The sequence below is a fragment of the Venturia canescens genome, chromosome 1 (genome assembly GCF_019457755.1).
Source record: "Venturia canescens isolate UGA chromosome 1, ASM1945775v1, whole genome shotgun sequence".
NCBI classification, from domain to species: domain Eukaryota; kingdom Metazoa; phylum Arthropoda; class Insecta; order Hymenoptera; family Ichneumonidae; genus Venturia; species Venturia canescens.
The window spans coordinates 12302856-12320875 of record NC_057421.1 but is presented as its reverse complement, the minus strand read 5'-3'; the positions used below and the strand labels follow the sequence as shown (position 1 = coordinate 12320875).

The 18020-nt window shown below is 38.7% G+C and overlaps 1 protein-coding gene and 1 non-coding gene across 11 annotated transcripts in view; both read right to left on the bottom strand.

The window, feature by feature from the left end:
- Positions 1-18020, bottom strand: part of tmod (tropomodulin) — a 62376-nt gene that overhangs the window by 22813 nt on the left and 21543 nt on the right. Inside the window, exon 1 of one of the 10 annotated variants that reach the window (XR_006259864.1) lies at positions 6212-6426. The exons of the other annotated variants lie outside the window; for them this stretch is intronic. The gene's annotated coding sequence lies outside the window, so the exon portion shown is untranslated. Of the gene's footprint in view, positions 1-6211; positions 6427-18020 lie in introns of those variants that run through there. 10 annotated transcript variants of the gene reach the window in all.
- LOC122405656 (U2 spliceosomal RNA) lies at positions 8248-8437 on the bottom strand. The gene has a single exon (XR_006259804.1). It is a non-coding gene; the product is annotated as a U2 spliceosomal RNA (small nuclear RNA).

Below are 18020 nucleotides of genomic sequence, written 5' to 3'. Positions count from 1 at the left end.
CGAGGCGAGAAAAAACGATTATCCGCAATTTCAAAACACATGCAAACGAAGAAGCGAGAAAAAAACATCGATTTTTATTCATAACCGATTTCCGAGGCCAAAATATCAATGGTATGGGACTTGCAAGAGTCGCGAAACGTCATTGAACTCTGCTGTGAAAAACGCTCACAAAAAGATTCTCGCACGAAACATCACGATGGAAAAATGATCCACTCCCTCAATAGCGAAGCACGCACAAAGGGAAAAAATCGAACCGTTTATGTCGAATGCTAATGAATTTATATAAGAAAACTACCTGCTGCTCGTTCCACAGTCTCGTTCCTCTATAATGTTCCTTCGCTAATAGCGTTCGTGAAGTCTGAGCTCAAACTGGAAAGGCAGGTATGTAATTTCATCCACGAATGTTGCAAGCGATGGGATGTTTATTGACAATTTGTCTTCTCATAAACGACGTTGCCGCACGTCTCGTGATAAAATTGTAATGAACGACTGGAAAAGTGCTCTGTGATTTTCCGTACGAGATGTGGCACCAATGAAAACAATGATAATGAGAAAAATTGAAGAATTAATTGAGCGAAATTCAAGTCCAATGAGACATCAGAAATTTATAGAATCACGTGAAAGCTGCGAAAAATTATTCCAAATTTCAGTCTAACGAATGAAAAATCGTAGAGCGTAAAAAAAAGAGGATGAAACAGAAGAAAGAATCCCACGTTTGCTAATCCGTATATTTGTGTAGGTTCGTGGCATCCATAATTACATCGAATCATTGAAAAACACACGAACATAAGCAGCGTCGTTACCATAACGATACCGACGAGACGTGCACACAATGACAGCTCATAATAATAAGCATACACAACGGGAGAATGTTCGATGAACGATTCGCCGGACGCGAGGGTACGTATAATGCATTTCTTTCACAATGCCCATATATTCAACCGTATGTATATAAATAAAGAAGAATTCTATAACGGTGGAAATATTATAAAACGAAACTCTGAACAACTATATACGAGTCCTCGCGGCATCCGTTATCCAAGCGTCTCTTCACAGCTCTTTCAGCATCGCGCAACACATGCAACGGGAAAAAATAAAATCATACAGTGCAGGATGAAGATTAGAAAGGAAACGGTAAAGAAAAGTAGATAATTGAGGCTTCGCGCATAGATCGCGCGAAGACGAAAGCCCGTATTCAAAAATATGTAAATAAATGTCTAATATATGACGTGAGAGGAATACGAGGAATGGGGATCGTTCGAAAATATAACGTTGTAAAGGCGATGCTTTGAAAGATCGTGCTCTCGGAAGATGACCGCTGATTCGAGGTGATTTGAGAAATGTCAGAAAACCGTTGGGACTTATGGAGAATCAAATCGCATCAACGGGACTCAATGTTTATGCCTTTTTTCAGGCATTATTATTCGAATGAGATATGAAAAGGAGAATCGGTGAAATACGACATAAAAATGTGTCCGAGCGCATGCCGCGTGCGCTCAAAAAACAAATGGTAAGAAATCGTAGTGGAGCGTGTCGAAGAAACGCCCAGAGAAAATTGGACTAAAAATCTGCGTGATTCCCACAGAGCCACTCGAGGAAAGGACGCAACAAAGGCCTCGGAAGAAAGTAAATACCTTTTTTTCTAACGGGAAGAAAAATACAAATTGAATTATCTCGTTTAAAAACATGTACGAATACCGCCCGAGTCACCAGTCACGCACAGATTACTCGCAGTCACGCGATGCTCTCCGGTGCATCCCGAAGATCATGATAAAAATTATAATTATCGTGATTGCAGGTTTCCGGTTCCCTAACAAAAGTTATTCCCTCACGAAATATCGAAGCATAGTCCGATCGTACAATCTTCCAGCAGAACAATGGCTTACAATTTTCTCATTCGATTTCAAATTTTTACCATAAAACACGTTTGTTACAATAAATTCCAGCTTCGTTGTTATCTCCGAGTTCAACGTACGGTTCGTCGAACTATTTTTTTCGAGGTTCGAAAGTTACTCACGTGAGTTATTATTCTTCGAAAAAAATGATTTTTCCTCCACCATTCAACGACAAATAATTATTCCGCTTGCGCGTATCAGCTTTTTGCCTATTATTCGATTTACACACTCTGCTTCTTTGCACAGTGACGACATTTTTTTTCGTACTCTTGTAACGTTGGGAGGAAAAATATCGTGTCGGTACGAGAGTTCACGCGTTTTACGGGGCGAATCGTTGCGTTAAAAAGTCACGGTTCGTGTGGTCCAGCCCGTGCTTTTAACGAGCTCTTGTGTGCATCATAACCCGCCCATCTGCATGGTCATACGTCATGGTAGACTAAAAGTGGCTCTACCATCGGTTAAATTCAGCGGTATACAGTTATTTCCCGTCTTGAAAAAGAAACGAGTGAGAATAAAAAATATATAATTTTGCGAAAACTCTTTGCAGCGTCGATTCTGGGCGTTGAACCGCGAGACCAGAACGATAAAATTACTCATATTTATTGAGAAATTAAAAAAAAATTGAAGGTAGGACACGAAGCGCTGAAACTGATGATTTATTGTTATTTCGATAATTCTATTTACACATCGATGAGAAAAATATCGAAAATTGAACATGACCAATTTGTACATTGTACTTTTATGAGATTCGCATACCTTTGATACATATTTTGAACTTTGGAGGTTTATAGTCACTTCAAATAATCGGGAACGGTTAACGAGGTTGGCATTTGAAATTTTTATAAATAAAACAGTACTCGGGAGACGGGTAAAAACTTTTATGGAAACAAAAACGTTGAAACGATCATTTTCCATTGAAACTTGAACTGCGATGGTAAAAAAAACCGTTGGCCCGCGTATAAAATTTCATGTGGCCATGGGACATGCACCTGTGAATCATTCGTGTTTGGACAGAGATTACGACTATCGAAGTGTGAAGAATCATCAATGACACGAGTAGTAAAATTGTGCTGACGAATTTCAAGAGCTGCGGCAAAAGGAATATCACTTCGAACGTGAATGGATGGAATTTAAAAGTCACACTATACACCGACAAAGAAGAAAATCAGAATTAACGTGGCAATGGAAGTTGCACATATTATTTATTGTACGCGGACAGAGACTAGAAAATATTCGTCTCCATTAATTGAGACGGAATATTTCGTACAAGAACATTGGTGTGGATGGCTGGTGCCCGGAGAGAATCACTTGGAATCAGGTGAGTGCACAAATCTATGGGAAAACTTTCGAAATGTGTCACATATATTTTCAGCACTCGTAGAAATAAGAAACAGAATAATTCGACTGCTGCGGTTGCTTGTGAGTTTTTCTTCGGCTTGAAAGTGGAAACCTCAACGAAAAATGAATGGGAGAGAAAATAAGCAATGAGTATTAAAAGTCAGAGTGGTGGCTTTACTCGTCACGAGCAAAGACGTAAAGCAATCGCGAGACACTCGAGAAAAACGATCCTCCAGTCGTGTCGTCTTGTGAAAGTGTGTATCGATTTTATGTGCCTTGAATAGCCATAGAACAAGTGGGCTGATTAGTGGGTCAGCATGTCAATCGAGGAAGATGAGAAAGAACGACAAGAACACAATAATTATTATGGGAATTGGTAGCGTAAACAGTGGCCCCAGAAACGCGAAATTCCAGCGAGACTCTCTTTATAAAAATATGCCAAAGTTACGACTCTACGGAACGCAAACAACGAAGCCAATCAAATCAGCGCATCATTTTTTCGGCTCTAAATACTTATTTCCTCAAACAACCTAAGCAAAACCCAAAATCACCATTCAGCAAGGTTTTTCATTTTTTAATTTGACATAAAATATTTTTAAAAAACTCTTTTTGATTGCCCTCAAAAGGAGCTGAAGTACAAAAATTATTTTGAGGTTAAAAATTAAAAAACTGACTGTCCAATCGACGTGAAATAAGGACGTATAAGCACTAGGCTCCATTTCAGATGGCACTCTAATTTTTTTATTATTACAGTCTAAGCTTAAAACTTAATCTCTATGAAATTTCAAGGTCTCTTAACGAACGACGCTGAAGTTTCCAACGTTGGAGTTCAACGAAATGAATGAAAATAAAATGATTTATCCATCAGTTTTTTATTTCACGAATCATAATTGTGTAGATTGAAAAAATACAAAGTACAAATTCGACTGGAGATAAATTGGAGAATTACTGAAATTATTGGACAGTTTTTTAGATCATTTCGTTGGACTCCAACGTTGGAAACTTCAGCATCGTCTTAACGACTGTTTAATCGAAATATTTTTAGTCAAAAGAACACAATTTTACGTGTCATATACAGCCACAATGACTTCGAAGCCAGTATAACTCAAAATTTCATGTATTTTTATATCAGATGTTAATCATAAAAAACGTCTATTATATGCATTAAACCCTGAGGGTTTTAACGGTTCGTTAAAAAAAGGGTGTCAACGGACATCTGAATTAGAAATATAAAGTTAAAGACGACAAATGCTCCCGGAACCTCAGGATTTCGCAACCCCGTGAAGTTGTGGCAACTTCGCACAACCTATAAATGTAAACATTTGTACAATGCATTATGGAACTTTTTTGTCGTTATAGTAAGCTCTAACCTCAGCTGTCAACTGACAACCTCTGATGTTGTCAGACGTAAACTTTTCACACTGCACTACCCAGTCATATTAATAACTCTGCATAAAATCCTTATCGTAATGAAATGAACTTAAATATTATTTACCATTAAAAAATCATTACAAGATTTCTTAATAATATTGTGCTATATATGATTGCCCGCGGTAATTTCTTTGAAAAAATATGGTCAAAGACTGTCCATTGACTAGTACGAACCGCTTTTACATCCTTAATCGTCAATGGCTACGTTACCCAAACGTTATATGCGCAATATTCGGTGAACAAAATGTCAAACTCAAGTACAGATAAATACTAAAATTCTTCATTATCATTCGTCTCTATCCGATCGAATCCTCTTATCGAATCAGATAAACTTATTTTTTCTAGGACAGCGTAAAACGATCGAAACATCAGCGGCTAGAAATGTGTGCGAAACGAATAAGGGAGGCGTGCCAGTTGCAATTTGACGTCAATGCCACGAGTCGTCGAGCATCATCGCCGTAAAAGACTTTTCTTTTAATCGGTCGTTAAGAGCCAGAGCGAGTGAATGAAATCGCTTTATATACGTATCAGCGTATACATAGACATACATTCTGGAAGCTTTGCCAGCACTATCTACTCGAGCGCCTCAACTCGCCAAAATATCGAGTTTATCGTTTTGTCTCTTCGAAAGCGATTGTCCATTTATTCGTTTCGTCATATAACAACGCTTATATATTATTTGAATAGGCAAAAAGACTTTAACACGTGCGCAAAGGTGGTCATTCTCATGTTGTTGAATCACATGTATTGTTGAACGATATATCAAGCCCAAATCGTAGCTATTTCTATTTTAATTTGCCAATGGCTGCACGAAGGAAGGATGCAGCGAAAAGGGGCAACCGAACCGAGCGAATCGATCGTGAAGCACGTGCGAGACAGGAAATACATATACGAACCATCTCGTAACTCGGTAAGGCAGGTCAGTGCACGGCCAATTGAATTTTTCGCTCCAACACTCCCGTTAACAATGACGCTAACAACCATTATTTTATTAATGGGCAGAGCTTCATGATCGTAATCGTAAATATAATTGAGACATGAAAATGCAGATGTTCAAATGAAAAATTTTAGTCTGCGATAGTCGGGCCAGTTTTTTTCCGGAAAGTACTCACATTCTTCAAATTTAAGGACGGACTGCTTGAAAAAAAAAACGTCTTCGAACTACGTTCTCCAACTGACACTGCGTAAATTGTTAATAAATTTAGAATAAAATTTCTTAGACAAAGTTTGAATTTTGGGACTCAAAATACGATTGGGAGCGGGATACCTGGAGCTGCGATTGCTGCAATTGAGTGGAGACTTTCGAACATTTTTCCGAATATATGAATATTTTCCATGTTACGACTCTCCTTGATGAATGCTTCAAAATGATACAGCAAGTTGAATAAATTTCGTTAGCTTTAATGACCAAAGATGTTCAGACAATTTATTCAAAGTGCTAAAGTGGTCCGAGCACTGACAGATCAAAGATCGAAAATTTCGTTATTGCAGAGATAACGCTAACGATTGGACTAAAAACGATTCGAAGCTGTCGAACTAATACTCACATGAAGTCTTTAAAAACCGGTGAAACACTTTTTCACAAGCACAATGAAGAAAAAGAAAATTAGGACGTTTGAAAATATCACTCAACTGGGACAGTTTTGTCGATTATTTTGAAAAACAACTTAAAATTGTTTTTTTTTTTATGAATCACTAAAAGCAGCGAAGAAGAGCCACAGCCCACTCAGTCAGATCGGGTCTCCACAGCGATCGGTAGTACACTAAACAAGTGAGTATTATGGAACGTGAGTCGAGGGCAAGTGAGTGAATGATCGTACAGTTGTAGTGGCTCGTGGATGTACAAGGTACGTGATAATGTGTACGACGATCGTTGCGGTGGAGATGGAAAGACAACGAATGGCGATGTGTGTAGTATAAAAGTAGAAGGTGCTTCAGAAAAATTCGTTCATTCAAAAAAGTTTGCAACTCAGATTCATGAAATAAGCCGAAAAATGGAACGAACTTTTATCGACTTAATATTTTGTGAAAATTTTTGCTTTTTTGATTGTCCTCGAGATACCAACACGATAATTTCACAACTTAGACAAAAAAACCACTTCTTTTTTCGTAAAGCAACTAATGCGTTGCTCAAGTATTTGATTTTGAGAGTAAAATTTTCTGAAGTCAACAAATTCGATTTGTCGGCTTCGCTGAATTAAAAAATCGCTCTGATATTTTTCACTCGTACTTGTCATCATTCGTTACAACGAAATATGAATATTTTTCAATTGATCCCAAACAACTGTCATTTTTTTCTGATTCAAGGCTTACAGATTTGATTTCAGATTTGTGCGCCAAGAATATCATTCATTTTGAATGAGTCTGTATCAACAATGCGAGTCACGATGAAAAAGACAGAACCCGCGCATCCGGTGATTTGGATTGACGTCGAGTTACGCCTTTTTGTTTATTTAGGGTTTAAGCGTATACATAGATATAAAGTTGAGAAACTTTCACTCCTCGAGCCACACGCCAATAAAACCTTCCATTCCGAGTGTAAAGACTGAAGAGCAACGGGTGAGAGAAAGGCTCTGAAAAATTTCTCACTCGCCGAAGACATTTCCGATTGAAATGAAAACCGAAAAGTCTTGACAGAATTTCCGGTGGTAAGTCGCTGTTCATTTGCAGGCGGTGAAATATTTTTCACAAAGATGACTCAAATCGTCGGCTGATGAATATTCAACGAAGATTCTGTAAGCTTGAAAAGTCGCGGGCGAATAGTTTTTCTGAAATTGACATAAATTAATGTAATTCCCGAGCAATTTATTTCGTTAAATTGTATTAAATTAATTGGTAGAACGACGATGAGATCACATCAGCCAAACGATGATGTCACCTTCGTACGAATGGCGGCCTTGGCTTTTTTCACGTAATGTTTTTTATCGTCCACTTATTTTATGCCAATAACAAGGACTATAAAAAAAGATCTTTTGACGAAAGTAACGAAAAATAAACGAATCATTTTATTCCAATTGGAAATATAAAAAAATAGTTTGAACAAATTGACTGAATGAATTTTTTCTTCGTATTATCCGCGTTCTCAGTGCAGTGACATTTAAAGTTTCTTTTACGCTTTTTACAGAAGGTTGCTGCTATCAGAAATATCAACGATAATGAAATGCGGATGCTGGTCTATAAAAATGTTATTTAAGATCTGATCGAATATCAATTATCAACAACTGGTTTCATATCGATCTTATACATCTGTGAGAATAGGATGTTACATAAGAAATTTGAAAAATTAGTTGTGTTGCAAAATTTGATCGAGTTTGTTCAAGCCCCGATTTTTTTCGGGAATTTATTTTGTTATTTTTACTTTTACTGGGGTCAAAATTGTGTTTTGTCGATCTCTCTACGGTGACTATCATTTACTCTGTGTTACAGAAAACTCGTATTTACCATTTAACGTAAAAATTATAAAAAAACACCCGCGCGCCACGAGTTGGAACGAAAAAAAAATCCGATATAAATTTAAAGAAACTGAGAATTTTCTCAGCAATTTATTGTAAGAAATTTGCAACTAGTAATTATGTTTAAATCAATATATTGAGCTGAAACCGGCGGCACTGCAATGCCGGTACAACTCGTGTCCGCCCCGAGCAAGCCCGTGGGTCCAGACTAATTTCAAAAATCAGATTAATATTCTGGCTCTCCAATGGAGAGCGTATCAGATATTAAGCTGATAAGAACAGATACTACACTTTGATCTTAGCCATAGGCCGAGAAGCGATACTGAAGGTAGCTACAGCGTCGCTTATAAAGAAGTTCGGGCCATACAACGCTGACGAGAAACTAAAATTCATGCGACTACTCGCGGTCGCGGCGAGAACTAGCGGTGGGCTTGCGGCAGCGCGTTCGGCAGGGCTCGGGCCACCTCGGGCGCATCCGTGGACACACGGGATGGCTGTACGCTCTACGTTTAGTCCCTTGAATTCTGAACAGATATACATATATATGCGTTAGTATAACCGACAGAAGTTGGCGGTTGGCGACGCGAGACGCGGACGCGAGGGAAGTACATGTGTACAGCGGTTATTTTTCGCTCGGGAACGAACGATCCCTGCTAGGCCATTTGGACCGGAATAAAAAGAATAAAAATGTGTGGTTTTCAATAATTATAATCTATATTCAATAACAATTAATAGAGATTATCACGAGTTGCTGAAAAAATGCGATAACCATGAAAAATTTAAAAGACATTTTCAACGGTATTCTCAAAATATCGGTTTGTTTCGCGTTTAGTATTTTTTGCTTGATTTCTTGATTCGACTGATTGGTAAAGAATTGTTTGCAATTATTACAGAACACGATATAATTTTACACAGTTTTGTAAAAATCGATATACAAACCTGCGTTCCTTTTGTCATGATATTACTCGGAAACAACTCAATTGTGGACATAAAGGCCCAAAAAATTACCTGAGAGTTTTCGTACGGTCTTCATAGACGATATTTATTCGAACTCGTGAAAGCAGAATCAACTGTCATCCAACATGTTTTTTTTCGATCACAATTTTCTTCGAAATTCGGGGCGGTTGCGCGTATTTCAGTAAGTTTGCGATAATTTTTTCTATTTTGCTGTGATGGGGATACAGTTCTGAGAGAATAAAAAAAGTGAAATGCTACGAAGAACATTTGGATTGAAATCTTTTCTCACGAACCTGGTGGATTTTATTCAGGCGTTAAAGCGAGACACTCTCACTCGAGTTTTTGTGCGAAAACCTGTGAAAATCGAGGAACAATGGCGTTTTGTCGAGCAAACGAGGTCACGAGAGATCGCGATGGTATTTCTCGGTTTCTGACGAATTGTATACTAAAAGTCGATTTTACTAGACAAAAGAATCATTTAAGCGGAATTTTAAGATAAATTTGAAAATTAACCAATGCATACCGGATTAATACTAACAATTTACTTCCGCCAAATGAGACAATTCCAAAATGCACGTCTGAAATGAAACTATCGCAATGTAATACATGAAATGTACAAAGTTATACCAAATCGAAAAACAATCATAGCAACGTTTAATCATAACGATAAATCAGGAATCGGTTTGATACCCGTTTGAGAAGAAATAATGGCACTGCAAAACAAATAGTTCGCGCGGAGAGCCAGAAATATATTATCAATCGTTACGACGTTAAAACATTTTGCTGCGCTCACATTATATTCCCACGCTTGATACACAGAAAACATGCAAACTACCAAGCTAATCATGAGAAACCGTAAAATAATTAAACGATTGTGTAGATGGTAGAAAATAAACTTTCTGAATTTGTTAATTTGGTCACTAATTTTGTAACAAGTATTATTTTCTATGAAAATAAAAATGAGCCTAAGACGCAGTGTCACTGATATTCCGTTGGAATAGCATCGAGCAATTCGACGTTGAATGAACGGTATTTGTTTATTTTATTTTTTAAATGGCCCAAGGTTTGTCAGAACGCACGTGGGATGAGCATAAAAGCTTATCGTGAGTGTGTAAAGGTCTCTTCAGGGATAGCTTTTGAATTAATAGATCGTCAATGTTCACCCACATACGCTAGGCGTGTTGAGCTCTTTTCTGCCCTCACTCTCGCTCTCGCAATATAATGCGAAATCCTCGAACGCGAGGACATCCGCTCCGCATGATTTACTCGATCATTGGTTTAATTTGCGAATTAATGCGCCAATGAGAAACGTCCGTAAGAGGGGTCAGTGTGTCACGAGATTGCTTTACCCTTAAACGTCTCAATTTCGATTTATTTCATTGGAAATAATTCGCTCGCTTCGACCTCCGAATTCGATTTTTTCTTAGCGTGATTTTTGACCTGTCAAAACTTTTGTTTTCCCCCGTGCAATCGATTGGTAAAAAATTTATAATCAAGCTACTTTTTTGATGCCCATTCGCCACACACTCTGCTCTCCCACACATATATGACGAAAAATTCTTCAAGGAAATCTCTCACTCGAGCTCTGCCTAGTCTGGGTACTTGGTCTCTTCACTGACCACTGCCAAACACATTGGACCGAGGGTATTTCGACCCCGTGGACGCAAATAGTTTGTCATCTTTTACGAGAGCAGAGACGAGCAAGGCGAAAAACACCAAGAAACAACTACGTCGAGTACTCCCCGGGAACAAAGAAAAATGAATTTATCCCTCGTTGCTGTACGCCAATTTAAATTCTAGTCCCGCGTCAAAGTGTAAATTCCACAAACATTCTTCGCCAGTTTCATCTATTTAGTTCCTTGCTCTTCGAGTCACACGAATAACTCTGAGAGCAGATTTTCCGTGACTCTCTGGAGAAGATTAATAACGAAAACGGTGGGTAGAGAACTCTGGTCCTCCTGCTGAAAATCTGCGCAGTGAATTTCTCGGATTCAAGAGAGTCGAATGCGAATTCACAATCTTCATTTCCACCACAATGAAATTTTTGTAATTCGGCTAAATTTTTCATATTTTTATGCTTTCTCCAAACTTGGTTCATGCGAGGATCGGTCAGCATCGAATAATAAATGAAAAATAAAATTAACAAGCGATCAAGCAATATTTCATAGACGATTCATCATTTTAAAGAAATTCGTGTTTTTTTAACAAATCCTACGATCATGATCCACACGCATGAATCAGAATAAATTAACTCTTCGTCCCGATATAAGCAAAATCCTCGGTGAGTGCATCGCAACTCTCGAGAAACTTGTTTTCATTTGAGATTCTCGACGTGTCATTGCGCATGTGGCCACGTGCGACTCGTTTGCGTTATTGTCCTTTCTCCGGACGTTCATTATGTACGAACGCTTCTCCCTAGCGGTATAATTTTTTCCCACAGAAAGCTTGCTGCAAATATACTCTTCGTTGTTTGAATTTTTTTCCTCAAAATAATGTGTGACCAGCATTTTTAGTTATTTATAAACACTGATGGAAATTTTATGGTTGAATTATCAGCTATGTTTTTTGTTCATAAAATACGATGTTTTGACTCATCGAAATACGAGGAAATTTTTTTCTTTGGTACATTTTTCAGGGAAATTCTACAAATCGGAGGTTGAAGATAACGAACAAAAAGATTTATTGCGAATCAGGAATTGAGAATTCGACACGATTCTAAATGATGGAAAAACCAAAATTTCTCTGCTTTCTCGCGCACTGTTCGTCATCACAAGGCCCACAGAAAATTCCAACAGGAACGAGCGTTGATGCCAACTGTGTCAATATCATGTTTTATGCAAACAGTATAATACAAACGATTGTCGATTTGAGTCTCGAAGTGTTGGGGCCACTTTTGCTTCGAGAGGATCCTTCTCTCCCTCACTCCCACTCTTTGGCTTTGCTTTTTCCTCTTTTTCTTCCTCCATCATGCAATCTTGCTTCCTGCCAATTATTACTGTCGCATATGTTTACAAAGTTTCATGCATAGATGAATCGAAATGAGGCGTGTCGTAATGAAAACTGCAAGCCCATATATTACAGGTGTTCTCGGCGCACAAAGCCTCTGGCAGCGAATCATTCGTGAATTTCGTTCTGTTTAACGACATTTTCGAGCGATGATCCAATTTTTCCTCAAACTTTTTACATTCGTCGTAAAAACTAACGTCAATTTTCAACATTTCGTTATGATATTGTTCAAAACTAAAAAATGATTTTCACCAACGAAGCGTTGATGCTTGAATTAACAATGCTGTAACACGATCGCGGGCGAATTTTATATTCAAAGAATATTGAAAAATGATAAGCTCAACTTTGCTGTTGAGTAATTTTTTCTTTCCCATAAATTCTTTAGTTTTGGCGAGTTTTGTTTTCGATCATCATTATCTGTTTGGACCCCGAGCAGCAAAACGTTTTCAGTTTCAAGTGCCCGAGTGGAACTTGCGCGATTGTGAATGATACGCAGTACTTATCGCATTTGTTTTTCCACGTCGTCTACAGCGTGCTTGTTTATTGAAGTTCGCAGGAGAGCTGAAGAAAGAAGTGAGAGGGGAAGGAGAGGTTGAGATGGAAAAACGTGCAAAGAGGATACAATCTTGCTCTCAAGGTCGTTCGCGTTCTCAAAATACGACGATGAATCGATCGAGCGATTCGAAATAGCTACGAATCTTGCGAGTATTTTTGCTTTCTCGCAGAGCAGGGGGCTCTTTTATGACGCTTTGAAAAAAAAAGTCGTTCACAATCCACCGTTGCAGAGCTTGGCGACGAAGTTTGTTGAAAAACGTTACACCATTTGCTTGAATAGTAAGATTAAATCAGAAACAAAAAAAACCATCAACAGTGAAACATAGTTTTTTTTCAACTTGCTTCTCACCTCGATCCATTCTTGTTGGTAAACATTTCGTTTTTCCGTCCTTTTTTATCAGCATCGACGCTGTCTGGCTGTCACAGCCGTCGATAAGTTATCGACCATTTTATAAGCCCATGCATCGAGTAGGATTTCGACGAAATATTCCGAGCGCGACCTCGCGTCGGTCGTTTTTTTCGAAATCTATTTCTTTCCCTGTTTCGTATAACGGTAAACATTCCATTCCCGCCCTATAGGAAAATACGCCTCGCTCAGCTGGCTTGAGCATTTTTTTCTTTACACTCGGCTCGAACCGTCAATATTATTATTGGCACTTTTGGCACGTGCGAAAATCTCTGAGCGAGTTTATAAGTTCGTCGAATGAAAATTCGGACGAGGGTGCGGAGCATTCGAAGCCGGAAATTTGGAATGTGGTTGAACGCGTGCTGCTCGTAGTTTCTTCCTGAGAACGACGAGGAAACGGGCGCGCTCGAGAGAGCAGAAAGAGGGAGGGGAGCTGGAGAGAGAAAAAAATATGGGGCAAAACGTAATCATAAATATTCACCTATAAATAGACACGCGAGTTTCAATAAATTTGGCGAAATTTATTTTAAGACATACTGACAGGAATTATTCCTTGGAAAACGTGTCGGGGGCATGAAATTCTCACAAGATTTTGACACCAGCATAATTTCATTCTTATCAAGTACTTTTGTAAATACAAAGACATTCAACAACTGTAATAGAGATTTTCGAAAGTTCTTTATTCAACGAAGCATTTTTGTCCTTCGCCACGCACGAAGCAGAGATTGATTCTTCAATTAATAAAGAATTCGAGAGAATTCCTTCCTCACCAAAACACCAAACTGGAACTTCGACGAGCCCAAATTCATTGTATTTTGAAAAATAAAACATTGAAATTATTGAAATGTGAAGATACAAGAAACGTGAAATTCTTTGTTCAATATTTTTGGGCTTTTTGTTGAAAATATCATTAACGTTCGATCTTTGGATGCCCATCCGCTTTTACCGGAAGCTTGAGAAAGACTTTTGCCTCACCACGAAGTTCAATGTTCCTTGAATAAAACGTCACCTCCAAGTCCCTAAACATTTTTTTCATTTCAACTATGTTTCCGGAGTTGTTTTTCGAGCTGTACAAGATAGTACGTGCGTACAAAGTGAACGTGAAACGAAATTTGATGACTATACTCGATGGACCCACAATCAGACGAGCCGACAAAAATACGCTCCGGCGTATTCGAAGGCTGTACACAATAACAACGGACTACAATAATAGACGGATGTCCCAATCAATGAATACCTCGAATGACCTTCGAGATCAGTGACCTTGGTTCATGAGATTTGAGATCAAAAGTAGGGAAAAAGCGTCTATACAATGCTCTTGTGAAATCGTATTGGCAGTGAAAGAGCATTGAACAATATTGACGTTGCAAAGCGAATCGAACAACGAAAGTCCCTGCGCTCGCTCGAAGACGCACGTTTAGCCTTTGGCGCCACATTCGTCTCGCGACTATCGACCCTGTCCACTTATTTCTATGTATACTTTTTTCCACCTTCGTGTACCGCCAACTCGACAATGCTATCGTAAATTATGTGCAACACGATTGAGATGCGATCACGCAATTTTTTCCACGGTTCATTGCTCTTTTTGCAGCGACTCAAAACAATTATAAACATTCATTCGAACGTCAGGCTTAAACATTTTTTATGACGCAAATCCACGAGCTCCGAGTTTTGTACGTTTGTTGATGTTATGAGAAATGCTATTCGATTATTTTTCAACTAGTGTGAATTCATCGTTTCATCATAAAATACAACTTGATGAGGAAAAACATTGATGGAGAGGTAATTGTAAACAAAATTCGAACGTTAAGAATTTGTCTAGAAGATCGTCATTTTTTAACTCGTTCAAGAAACTTTGATATATCGAGAAAAAAATCTTTCGATCAACACTTAAAAAACGAATGAGGATCCTCCGACGAGATTTATGCAAATTGATCGTTCGGTTATCCGCAGTCGATGATGAAACCTTGGGAATTGGTTTAACATTTTTCTCCAACGTTCAACGTGTCATCGAACTTTAGAATGTTTACAAAAATTGTGTATTAAGTGTGACATTTCAAATGGAAGTATAAAAAATATTTTTTATCGTCCCTCCGGTGCATGTGGGCCCTCGAATAAGATTCATTTCATCAGAATTCGCATGGTTGGTGCAATAAAATTCGTGCCGGCAAATGTCACTGTAAATCACAGTGGGAGTCGTAAAATGCTTCGAGCGCTCATTCATCGCGGACTCCCTCCTAAGTTTAGAGGAGCATTGACAAAAAATTCATATTTCACGAACAAGCGATACAGAGTAGAAGATTTCAGGAGCTCTTTTAGCCATCTTCCAAGGCTCCTTGACGGACTTTACGTGACTTCTATGTATAAATTTACGTACAAGAAGTGCATCAGGGAACTGCCACTTCGGTCCAGAGTAGCGGAGATGCGAGGCTTTTAACTACCACTAAAATTCTGCAGTCTACGAAAATAAATGGAAACTGGCGTTGTAGAATCATGCTGACAGCGGAAAAGATCGAAATTCAAGATATTTGACAACTCGGAGCCCCGTGAGATTCTAACCAATCGAAAAAAATACGAGAATCACAACGACCGCGACGAAGGACAAAGATCAAACGACGCTGAAGTTTGCAACGTTGCAGTCCAACGAAACGAGCGAAAATAACATTTGTAATTCACCTATTTTTTATTTCACAAAGTATCGGTGCAGGTTGGAAAACTACGAATTGCAAATTCAGGAGGAAACGAAATTGAAGAATTGCTCGAATTGTCGGACTTTTTTTTACGTCACTCCGTTGGACTCCAACGTTGCAAACTTCAACGTCGTAAGACCAAAAAGTAACGCCACCGCGTTGGAAAGTGAATGAAAAACATTGGAAAATGGTAAAAATGTTTCGAAAATGGGAAACTTGGTAGAAAACGATCTTGAAATGTCGAGATGAACATTGCAAATACTATTCACAAATATAATGAGATTATGCACAGTCGAGGAGACGTCAGTCGCGGTAACGTCGTCAAAGCAGAGCTTATGGCCAGTAACGGGTTAACAGGGACTAATCGGTGTCCCGGCTACAACAAGATGACAGGAGGACAAGATATAGGCAGAAGAGTAAGACTCGTGGGTGACATATTCTCGTGAGACACGAAAGCCAAAAATTCGTCGGGCATGCCAGAGGCGTTTAATAACGCGGGCTTTGCCAAGTGGCGTAAACTTTGTCATTGGACGAAAAGCGAATGTTCGCGAATACTAATATAAGAAAAATGTATTTTGCTCCATCGAAGAGCAAGCGATTGATCACGCGATTGAGCGCTGAGTGACCTAAATTTGAAAAGTCTTCGATCTAGTCGTGCGAAGAGAGAAACTCTTATACTTTGTACTTTGTTTGACAAGCGTTGACATTAGACACCGCTCATCCCGGTATTTTGATTGCTCGTCGCCAGCTGCCAGTATTTCTCTGTCATCGAACGAAGCTAAATTTAAATAGCGGTCTAATGAAACTCAAACTTTGCTGAATCTCTCCCGATTGAAAGTATACCGCGTTGTCGAGTTGTTCGGGTTGCCTGACACCTGCGAACTTTTCCTACCAATGCCCGAAAAATCATTCTTGTATTTCCCAAATTCCTGTCACTCTTTCCGCCCTGGTCCTTTTCTTCGCTTTGCCCACGAATTTTCGAAAACTTTTGACAAACGCTCAACCTCGGGGAGAAAAAGTTTGCGACATTCCGTTTCTACTTTGTTTCCTCATCACTTTGGAAGAGCGACAAAGCCCCTCTTCACTTTCCCCGAGCGAAAATCTTCCCGGAACTTTCAGTCGTTGAGAGAGATATTTTGCTTGGTATTTTAAAGCTAAGAAGAAACCAGGTGCAAATTGAGTTTGCACGCTCATTTTTCACGCGTGAAGCACAAATATTTGGTAAAAACTTCGAGTCTCTTATTCGCTTACATTTCGCGTTTCGGGATGCGATGGATCTCAATTTCGAAATACTCATTCGACCAACAAACTTAAAGATAACAGATTTGTCCTCTCGATTCATTTGAATTGAATTCCCGTCACCGGAGCATAAGAAAAATGACTTTTTTTAACCTGACGCCGTTTTCATTTGTCATTTTGAAGTGTCGTCGAGAGGCGATTCTCGAAGTGATAAAAATAAAATAAAATTTTTTAAATCCATCGTCCGACCGCGCGTCAAATTTTATCTCGCTTCATGTGTTCGATCTTCGCGGAATTTTCCGACTATATAATCCGAATGAACACTTAATCACGCTCGTGGAAAGTCGAGATTTCTTGTTCGGATATCCAAGAGCGAATAAAATGTAAAAAAATTTCATTTGATCCAGTGGACGATATTGATGACAAGGACAGAGACTTTTGACAGAATAAAAAGAATCGTTTATTTTATCGTTTGAAAGTTGTTTGCGGTGAGACACGATAAAAATTTATACGAGTAATCCAACCACAGTGGAGATAATCACGACCTTGTCGCTGCTGCCAAAAAATGTTCAATCGTTTTCACTAAATTTTCGTAATTTTCAACGTCGTATTTAGAAATATACAAAATCCGGGAATAAATTTTCGTCATTTAGTACGTCGTGGCAAATAAAATTTGGCATTTATCGCTGCGCACCATAAAATTTCAGCAACTCCAACGATTTTGTCTATAAAGAATACCCACGACATTCCGTGACGATTGAGTCGCGCGTTCCTCAAAAAAATGTCCGAGTACAGTAACTCATAATTATAGTTACTTTGACACTGAATTTTCTATCGGAAAGAAATAAAATAATAGAAGGAAGCCTTGAAATAAAAATTGATGGATCCATTAAGCTTGTAAAAATTTAAATCGGTTTGAAGGGTTCTGTCGGCTGCCGCACGAAACGGTCCCCGCGTGATAATCCCCTGAAGTTTTTCTGTCGCGTGAATAGTGATAAAAAGAAAACGAAGCAAGGAAGATCTCCGATCCGAATCGGTCTCCGCGCGGTGT